Consider the following 10,847-nt stretch of genomic DNA (forward strand, 5'->3'; position numbering starts at 1 on the left):
GAGGCGGTTGCAGTGAGTCAAGATCACACCACTGTACTCCAGCCTGGGCAACAGAAGGAGACTCTGTCTCAAAAAAAAAAAAAAAAAAAAAACACCACTCATCTATATGCTGCCTACAAGAAGCCCACTTTCAATATAAAGACACAAATTGTTTAGAAGTAAAAAACTTTTTAAGAGATATACCGTAATTTTTAAATCCTCTATTTTTAAAAACTGTTTTATACGTAACAAAATTTACCATTTTAATCATTTTTAAGTATACAGTTCTTTCACATTAAGTACATTTACTTTGTCATACAACCATCACCACCATTCCTCTCCAAAAGATTTTCATCACCCTAAACTGAAATTCTGCACCCATTAAGCACTAACTTCCCATTCTCCTTTTCTCCCGTCTTCTGGCAACCACCATTCCACTTTCTGTCTCTACGAATTGGACTACTCTAGGAACCTCATGTAAGAGGAATCCAACAATATTTGTTCTTTTGTGACTGGCAGGTTTCACTTAGGATAATGTCTTCAAGGTTCACCTGTATTACAGGATGTATCAAATGTTCTTTCCTTTTTAAGACTGAATAATATTCTATCTAATACATATAACACATTTTGTTTATCCATTCACCTGTCCATGGACGCTTGAATGGCTCCCAACTTTTTGGCTATTGTAAATAATGCTGCTACGAACATGGGTATACAAATACTTGTTCAAGTGTCTGCTTTCCCTTATTTTCGTATATACCCAGAAGTGGAATTGCTAGATGATATGGCAATTCTATGTTTAATTTTTTGAGGAACTGCCATACTATTTTCCACTGGCTATACCATTTTACATTCCCACCAGAAAAGCACAAGGGTTTCAATTTCTCTACATCCTTGTCAACACTTATTATTTACTGTTGTTGTTTTTTTTTAATAATAGCCATCCTAATGGGTGAAGCGGTAGCTCACTGTGGTATTGATTTGCATTCCATAATGACTAGTGATGCTGAGCATCTTTTCATGTGCTTATTGGTCATTTGTGTATCTTCTTTGAAGAAATATCTATTCAAGTCCTTCACCCACTTTTGAATCGGGTTGTTTTTTGTTGTTGGGTAGTAGAAGTTCTTTACATACTCTGGAAATCAATTCCTAACACTATTTTTTTAAAGCTGAATTAGCTATACTAATATCAGACAAAGTAGATTTCAGAGCAAAGACTATTTCCGGGGGCTAAAAGGTTCTTTTCATGATCAATGATACAGCTTGGATATTTGTCTCCTCCAAATCCGTTAAAATTTGATTTCCAATGTTGGAGGTAGGGCCTAGTGAGACATGTTTAGGTCACAGGACAGATCCCTCATGAATGGCTTGGTGCCCTCCCACAGTAATGAGCTCTTGCTCTCTTAGTTCACATGAGAGCTGGTTGCTTAAAAGGGCCTGGCATCTCTCTTGCTCCCTCTGTGGCTGTGTGACACACCTGTTCCCCTTTCACCTTCTGAGACGAGTAAAAGCTTCCTGAGTCCTCACCAGAAGCAGATGCTGGTACTATGCTTCTTGTACAGCCTGCAGAACCGTGAGCCAAATGAATTTCTTTTCTTTATAAATTGTCCAGCTTCAGGTATTCCTTTATAGCAATGCAAAACAGACTAATGCAATACAATAAAGAAGGTCAATTCATACACGGAATATAATACTCCTAAAGGTTTATGCAATTAACAGCAGAGCTTCAAAACATGTGAAACACAAATTGATAAAACTACAAGGGGAAATGGACGAATCCACAATTACAATCAGAAGTGTCAATGTCCCTCTCTCAATAACTGAAAGAACGGAAGACCAAAAATCAGTAAGGACACAGAAGACTTGAACATTACAAGCCAACCTGCCTGAATTGAAAGTTATAGAACACTTGACCCGGCAATAGCAGAAGATGCAATCTTCTCAAGTGCTCACAGAACATTTACCAAGACAGACCACAGAAGAAGTCTCAGCAAATTTAATAGAGAAGTATGTTCTCTATTTAAAAGAAAATAAATTAGAAATCAGTGTTTACCAGATAGGAGAATAAAGTAATCCTATAATGCTGACTTTATCCGTGACTAGTTGTAATCCTGCTTGAGGTGGGACCACATAAACCAGCGGAACTAAAAATACTAACAGGTCTTCAAAGAGGTAGGGCCTACCTGCCTGAGCTATCTGTTTGAGGTTCACTGGGGAGACTCTCTCTCCTCTCCAGCCCATCCTAAGCCTCAGGGGTCCTACTTGTCAGCCCCAGCTAAATCAAGACAAACCTGTTTGATATTTGCTTAAGTCTTTCACATAAACCAGTAAAGGAAGATAAAGAGGTGAGATATGAATTGGAAGGAGCACCTACTAAGTAAACATGCCTTTACAGCTAGCAAAACCTCAGACAGTGCTGCCATTAGACACCTCTCTGTCATTCGGTAAGCACCTGGGAACAGACCAAAACCTTGTGGAAACGCCACATCCTTCAAGGACACTTCTAACAGAATTTCCACACAACAGAGATCCAGCTGGATTAAAAGAGCTAAATCCATTAAATCAGGTCTTGAGTGATCTAATTTTGTCAGCCTGGAAAACCCCTACTATTACTGGCCAAGAGTGTCCAGAAATGATTCACATGGCTAGTTAACCCAAAGGCCTTTTAAGGGCAAATTAACAAATTTCAAAGCAATAAACAAAAAGAAAACAAGAATCCTCAGGAATAATGTCACTTCCAAGCTACCACTGGCCCAGCAAATCTACAAAGTTCTTAAAGGCAGTGTTTCCCAAACTTGCCTTACCGTAAGAATCACCCAGTGCATTTGTTAAAAATAGATTTCTGGGCCCTCCTCCAGACAATAGCCCAAGAATCTCTAGAGGTGGAGCTCTGTATTTTTAACAAGCATCAGAAATTATTCTTAAGGTCCAGCACCTTTGGGAAACTAAACGGTCTGAGAGGCAGTATCACAGAGTTAAAAGCACATTAACTTCGAAATGAGACTGATGGGTTACAAATCTCACTTGCGGCCAGACGCAGTGGCTCACGCCTGTAATCCTAGCACTTTGGGAGGCCAAAGTGGGTGGATCACCTGAGGTCAGGAGTTCGAGACCAGCCTGGCCAACATGGTGAAACCCCGTCTCTACTAAAAAATACAAAAATTAGCCAGGCGTGGTGGTGGGCACCTATAATCCCAGCTACTTGGGAGGCTGAGGCAGGAGAATCGCTTGAACCAGGGGGCGGAGGTTGCAGTGAGCTGAGATCACACCACTTCACTCCAGCCTGGGCGACAGATCAAGACTGCGTCTCAAAAAAAAAAAAAAAATCCAAACTTGGCCACTTACTGGCTGTGTGACGCTAGCCAGGTTATCTAACATCTCCGCAACTCACTTCATCTGTAAAACGGGATCATCACCTATTTGGACATGTTCGCAAAATTCGGTATGTTCAGAAAGCCCTAGAACAGTGCCCAGCATATGAAGCCAAGCAACAAATCACAGCTATTGCTACCTGCAAAACAGCGGCCAGAAACTGCTCAGAAAGTCTACAATGAAAATGTTCTACTTAATGGAAATTACAAAGGCACGGAACCACATTTCCAAGATAATCTAGGTAAAAGGCTTTTCTGGGCACTATGACCGCAAAGAACAAAGACTCAGTTTAGCGTCCAGTATTTTCATTGCAACAGTCCCCGATCCCACCCGGAACTACAGAGTTCAGGTGTCTGCAGGGTTGCAGCTTTGGACAACAAAGTAAGAGTCTTTCTTTCCCCAGTTCCTCGGTCACCACCACCTCCAGCTCTAAGGCCAAAAGTCACAGAACTGAGAGTCTGGTGGCAGCATCTTGGTGCATTAGTAGGAAATGGGACTCCTGGAGCCAATAAAGAGGGTGGAAAAGGCCTTAGGCAGCAAGAGAACTGAGGTACCGCTGGAGCGAAGGGAAATGAGTCTGGGAAGTTTCTGGAGCTGAAGACTGACATTCCCAGGGTAAGTGAGCCCAGACAAGGTGTAGCTGGGAAAGCACTGCCTCAGCTCAGCGACTAAAACCCCAGGTTGTAGAGTCCACTCTGCCAGTAACTCACAAAACACCTCCAGTTAACTCCTTCTCCCATCCGTAAAGTGGGAAATCGCCTCATCGGCTGAGGAGGAAATGAAGAGGAACCAGGCATATAATGGGTATGTATACATCACTGCCCTTTGCGCCCAGAGGGTCCCGGGGTAAGAAATGTTCAGTGATGCTGGGAGGTCCAAGTCTGAGTCCTGAACAAAGCCAAAGCTGAAAGTCCCATCTCTCAATGCCCTGGAGAAAGGGCACAAGCCAGTAAGTCACAGACCAAAGTCCCTCCAACCTCCCCTCTGCCACTCGTCTCTCGCGTGCCCTCTGGCAAGTCGGACCCTACTCTTAGGCCTCAGCTTCCCCATCTATACAATGGGCTAATTGGCTCTAATGTCATCAGAATTGTGACTGCAAGATGCTCACATATGGGACGACGGCCTGCAGAAACGCAGAAAGGAGGGTGGCGGTGAGGGGTGGGGCGGAACTGGAGGTGCGACCCGCCGGGGAGCCGGGGCGGCGCCTCGCGCTCTCCCTCCCTCCCTCCCACCGCGAGGGGCAGGGGCGCCGGCCCCCGGCGAGAGTCACGCGCCCCTCGTGCCCAATCACCGGCCTCTGCCAGGATGAGGCGGGCAGGCGGGGGCGCTCCGGGAGCCACGGCCGGCGCCGCCCCCACGGTCGTCCTCTGCCCCGCCCGCCTGCGGCAGAGCCGGGACCCTCCCCAGTCTCCGCTCACCTGCCAGGGCCGCCGTCGCCGCCGCCACCGCGGGTTAAACCGCAGCCGCGCCCACACTTCCGGGGTCCTCCAGGCCCGCCCCCTACCGGATGTGACCCCCTTGCAACGTCCGGCGCCCCAGTGGCGCGCGTGCTCGCCCCGCGACCCCGTTGGGCGCCTCGCCTCGCGCGCCTCTGAGTTACCACGACATCGTGCCACACACACACGCTCGCGGCCGCCCGGGCCACAACCACGGGAGCGCCCTCGAGACCCCTCCAGCGCTCGCCGCACGCCTCGGCCCCGCCCCCGGTAAGAGGCCCCGCCGACTGGGCGGAGACCAGGCCGCTCTGGGCTAGTGCGCCGGCGCGGACGTCCGCCGCCTTCCGAGTGGCCAGCGAGGACTCGCTCTGTACACAGCTCGATCTTGGGAGGCTTCTCAGAGGGACCCAAAAGGAGGGGGAAGCAGATGGATGCCCAGAACCTAGGAGGAGCCCCAGATGGGCTGAGCTCAGACTGAGGAGCCCCAAGGCCACCACACACTCATTTCCATTTACTAGTTAATCTCTTTCCCCCACCCATTCATTCTACAGAATTACCAGTATTCCCCATCTCCTCCCTTCCCCCCTGGAAACAGGAGAGTCCAGCATAATAAGGAAGCCCCCTCTGCTCTAACCCTTAAAAAAAGGAATCTGAAGTGACCTAATGTTAACTAATCAGGTGGGTTTTTTTTTTTCTATTCTGTTGCCTTTCCCACCTATGAAACCCACTGCTCTGCTATTTCCCAGGGGAATTTGAGACCAAATAAGTCTATTTACAATGGTAACTGATGTCAATGTCTAAAGTTTCCAACCTCTCAAAATCAAGAGGTTGACCAAAAGGGGAGAAGTGTCCAGTTTAGCCTAAAGTTGTCTCCTGGCGTATCTTAAGTTTGTCCTAAAGGTTTCTCCGTACATAGTGAACTGGAACCTACTCATACCAATCACAGAGTTTCAGCCAATCACAGGCAGCCACCTGTTCAAACCTTGTTCCAATAAGGCAAATGTCAATCTGTCATTGGTAGGAAACCAAACTGGATCCCTTTGCCCTCAGAAAGCCAAACACCGAAGTATCAGGTTTTTGTAGAGGGAAAGATTTGTTGCAAGTCAACTGGGAAGGAGACATGCTCAATCTGTCTCCCCAAGCCAGGGGCTGTGGCAGGTGTTATAGGCAGAGGGTAATGAGCCGTGATCTGATTGAATCTTGCAATAAGCAATGATCTGACTGGATCTTGCCATGGGATGATGCCATGGCTCAATCTGATTAGATCATGGCTTGTGCCATGTATCTACTTCTTAATTCTGTTCCGGTTCTTTGGTCTGAGCATTTAGGTTGCGCCTGTGGTTGCATGCTTGGTTCTTCTGGGCACGCTCAGGTTACATAACTTGCAACCTGGGATCATGGCAACTGAAAAAACAACTCACCACTTTATTACACAAAGTTGAACCAGATGGGGCTGGTTCTGCGCTTACATAACTGGTCCAACTGTTTCTGTACCTCGCTTCTGTTTTCTGGACATCTATTTCCTTTTTCTTTTCTTATTTTTAAATTTTAATGATTATTTTTTAATAGAAATGGAGATTCGCTATGTTGCCCAGGCTGGTCTGGAACTCCTGGACTCAAGCAATCCTCCAGCCTCGGCTTCCCAAAGTGTTGGAATTACAGGCATGAGCCACCACGCCCAACCTGCTTTCTGTTTTCTATCCCTAAATGTTATCCAACCACCTGGCAGCCTCAGAGTCACTCTGAACCTATTCTGGTTCTGGGGGCTGACTGATTCACAAATCATTATTTGCTCAATTAAACTCTGTCAAACTGAATTTGTCAAAACTCCTTCTTATAACAGAAGGGGTCCATGAAGAAGGCAGTCTCAGCTGCTGACCCTTCTGAGACACTGGTGACTCCTTTGAGCGGGGGCATGTTGGTTTTGCAAACGTTTCACTTGGTACAGAATGTCAGAGTGACTCCCATTGACAGCACCTGTTTGAAAGCTAGGTTGAAATTGTTTCTGAGGGTTAGGGAGGGCCAGGGCAGATGACCTTAATTTTTTGTCATAAGCCTTTTTGTGCTATGTGATTTTTTTTTTTTTTTTTTGAGACGGAGTTTCTCTCTTGTTGCCCAGGCTGGAGTGCAATGGTGTGATCTCTGCTCACTGCAACCTCCGCCTCCTGGGTTCAGGTGATTGTCCTGCCTGAGCCTCCCAAGTAGCTGGGATTACAGGCGCTTACCACCACACCCGGCTAGTCTTTGTATTTTTAGTAGAGACAGGGTTTCACCATGTTGCCAGGCTGATCTCGAACTCCTGACCTCAGGTGATCCACCCACCTCGGCCTCCCAAAGTGCTGGGATTACAGGCGTGAGCCACCACGCCCAGCTGCTATGTGATTTTTAACTCTGCATGTGTTTCATTTCTGAAGGAAAATAATTAGGAAACACTATTGATGGATTAGCTTGAGTTTATATCCAGCAATCTCTTCACTGATTGGTACCATGTTGGAAGGTGGGACATGGACATGACGGCTGGAGCAAGTGTAGTCATCTTGAACCATGAGGCGACCATAGGAATAGAGGCCACACTAGTGGCACAACAAAATAGAAGGAACCTGAGCCCTGATTCCATAAAGGACCATGACACCACTGGACGGCTGCCTCTGGGCTCTGTGTGAGAGGGAAATAAACCACCTCGTGTCACTGTTGTTTTGGATTTTCTGTCACTTGTGCCCTTTAAGTCTTAGACTCTACTTCTGGAAAGCCCCTATATCCTAAGACTGGGTAACTTCCCCCCTTGTATGTTATTCAAACACCCCACCCTTCAACCCTTTCTTAGCATTCTCTACACTTTTCTGTAGTTGACCTTTCACTCCCCCTAGATAGTAACTTCTCTAAGGACAGGCAGAGACTCTATTTTATACATCATTTTATGCAGATGCTGGAAACTGCTAACGCTAAAAAAAAAAAAAAAAAGAAGAAGAAGAAGAAGAACTTGTGAATGTGACAGACACGATGATTCCACCAAGGGTGTTGAGGGGAAATGACACACTGCTGCCTACGCTCTCTCTCCGTGTCCTAAGTCGTTGCCACATTATCTTCTGGGGCCACAGGGTGCTGGCCCTCCTGAATAACCAAAGATAGAGAATTAGGACGAAGGAGGGAGGAAGAGAAAATTGCAGGAAATTCAAGTCATGGGAGGGAAGTGGCATTGGGAAAAAGGGTGCTCTTTCTATTTGGTTCCTGCTATTTTCGACTTTGGGCCTTTTGCAACTTCCCTTGGCTCTAGCCCCTCCTCCAGTCCTGGTCTCCTATCACACATACACCTATGTTCCCACGTTCTATACCTCAATTACACCCAATTTCATTCATAAGTGGAGTGGCCCTGATTAATGCAAAATTTTTAAAAAGTTATAAACACAAACAACCCCAGTTACAGAAGGGGGTACCTTACTCTGTTTCTCACATTCACTTCATTCCTTTGTTCATTCCACATGCATTCACTGAATACCCACACTGCTAAGACCTGCGGATACACAGATGAACAGATACCCTCTCCAGCCTCAAGGATGTCACATTTTTGGTTGAGATTGGAGAGAAAACAAAGTATCTCTAGCCCAAGATAACTCAGTCCTTCAAATGACGCTGATCAGGAACAAAAAATATGACACTACGTTGAAGTATATACATGGCATTGCCTCTCTACCCCCTTCTAAAAAGCGAGGGTTTCATTTTGCTTCTTTGCTTGCTTGTTTGCTCAGCTGCTCAGCCCTGGACCTTGTCATACTGGTTGAATGGACGGACAGGTAACGTAAACAAGGAAGACAAGACAAGGAAGTTAAGAGTTCGAGGTAATGAGAAATTTGAGAAGCTGAGGTATTGCGAGAGATTTGGGAACTGGGTTGGAAGAGCAGTTTTGTTGTTGTTTTAGGGGTTTTTTGTTTGTTTGTTTTTGAGACAGAGTCTCGCTCTGTCACCCAGGCTGGAGTACAGTGGCACGATCTCGGCTCACTGCTACCTCCGCCTCCCGGGTTCAAGCAGTTCTCCTGCCTCAGCCTCCCCAGTGCTGGGACTATAGGCGCGTACCACCACGCCTGGCTAATTTTTAATATTTTTAGTACAGACGGGATTTCACCATGTTAGCCAGGATGGTCTCAATCTCCTGACCTCAAGATCTGCCCACCTCAGCCTCCCAAAATGCTAGGATTACAGGTGTGAGCCACTGTGCCCGGCCGGAAGAGCAGTTTTTAAAGGAAGTTTTGCTATGTGGCATGTAGAATCTCTAGTTTGGTCTTCAGATGATTGCCAGTGAAGAGTTACTTTATCTTTTTATCTCTAGAGTTGGGAGTCAGATCTCTCTGGCTGGTTTCTCACTTTTTTTTTTTTTTTTTTAATTGGCCATTCTTGGGTGTTTCTCGCAGAGGGGGATTTGGCAGGGTCATAGGACAATAGTGGAGGGAAGGTCAGCAGATAAACAAGTGAAAAAAGGTCTCTGGTTTTCCTAGGCAGAGGACCCTGCGGCCTTCCGCAGTGTTTGTGTCCCTGGGTACTTGAGATTAGGGAGTGGCGAGGACTTTTAACGAGCATGCTGCCTTCAAGCATCTGTTTAACAAAGCACATCTTGCACCGCCCTTAATCCATTTAACCCTGAGTGGACACAGCACATGTTTCAGAGAGCACAGGGTTGGGGGTAAGGTCATAGATCAACAGGATCCCAAGGCAGAAGAATTTTTCTTAGTACAGAACAAAATGAAAAGTCTCCCATGTCTACTTCTTTCTACACAGACACAGCAACCATCCAATTTCTCAATCTTTTCCCCACCTTTCCCCCTTTTCTATTCCACAAAACCGCCATTGTCATCATGGCCCGTTCTCAATGCACTGTTGGGTACACCTCCCAGATGGGGTGGTGGCCGGGCAGAGGGGCTCCTCACTTCCCAGTAGGGGCAGCCAGGCAGAGGCGCCCCTCACCTCCCAGACGGGGCGGCTGGCCGGGCGGGGGGCTGACCCCCCCACCTCCCTCCGGGACGGGGCGGCTGACACCCCCACCTCCCTCCCGGACGGGGCGGCTGGCCTGGCGGGGGCTGACCCCCGCTTCCCTCCCAGACGGGGTGGCTGCCGGGCGGAGGGGCTCCTCACTTCTCAGACTGGGCGGCTGCCGGGCGGAGGGTCTCCTCACTTCTCAGACGGGGCGGCCGGGCAGAGACGCTCCTCACCTCCCAGACGGGGTCACGGCCGGGCAGAGGTGGTCCTCACATCCCAGACGGGGCGGTGGGGCAGAGGTGCTCCCCACATCTCAGACGATGGGTGGCCGGGCAGAGACGCTCCTCACTTCTAGATGGGATGGCGGCCGGGAAGAGGCGCTCCTCACTTCCTAGATGGGATGGCGGCCGGGCAGAGGCTGCAATCTCGGCACTTTGGGAGGCCAAGGCAGGCGGCTGGGAGGTGGAGGTTGTAGCGAGCTGAGATCACGCCACTGCACTCCAGCCTGGGCACCATTGAGCACTGAGTGAATGAGACTCCGTCTGCAATCCCGGCACCTCGGGAGGCCGAGGCTGGCGGATCACTCGCGTTTAGGAGCTGGAGACCAGCCTGGCCAACACAGTGAAACCCCGTCTCCACCAAAAAAATACGAAAACCAGTCAGGCGTGGCGGCGCGCACCTGCAATCGCAGGCACTGGGCAGGCTGAGGCAGGAGAATCAGGCAGGGAGGTTGCAGTGAGCCGAGATGGCAGCAGTACAGTCCAGCTTCGGCTCGGCATCAGAGGGAGACCATGGAAAGAGAGGGAGAGGGAGACCGTGGGGAGAGGGAGAGGGAGAGGGCGAGGAGGGAGAGGGAGAGGGAGAGGGCGAGGGCGAGGGAGAGGGAGAGGGCGAGGGAGAGGGAGAGGGCGAGGGAGAGCCTGGTTTCTCACTTCTGCTTCCTCCTTGTGGCTCCCACGCTGTGCCGAGCCATTCAGCCTGCACAATCCAGACAATGGATTTGCCTCTGAAGTAGGGGCTGGCAGCTGCCTACAAAATTATCCGTTCTCTGTTTTTCCTTAAAAACAGTACATTTCATTCAGGATAGCAATG

The 10,847-nt window shown here is 48.4% G+C and overlaps 1 protein-coding gene across 5 annotated transcripts in view; it reads right to left on the reverse strand.

Moving 5' to 3' along the window:
* The window catches only part of VPS37C (VPS37C subunit of ESCRT-I), a 36,777-nt gene extending 26,186 nt beyond the window's left edge, over positions 1 to 10,591 (reverse strand). Inside the window, exon 1 of one of the 5 annotated variants that reach the window (XM_055094387.2) lies at positions 9,912 to 10,591. The gene's annotated coding sequence lies outside the window, so the exon portion shown is untranslated. Of the gene's footprint in view, positions 1 to 4,459; positions 4,580 to 4,769; positions 8,129 to 9,911 lie in introns of those variants that run through there. The other 4 variants (XM_055094388.2, XM_034932729.3, XM_003826322.5 and 1 more) reach the window with 4 other exon arrangements.
* Positions 10,592 to 10,847: the final 256 nt, after the last annotated feature.

The sequence above is a fragment of the Pan paniscus genome, chromosome 9 (genome assembly GCF_029289425.2).
Source record: "Pan paniscus chromosome 9, NHGRI_mPanPan1-v2.0_pri, whole genome shotgun sequence".
Lineage (NCBI taxonomy): Eukaryota > Metazoa > Chordata > Mammalia > Primates > Hominidae > Pan > Pan paniscus.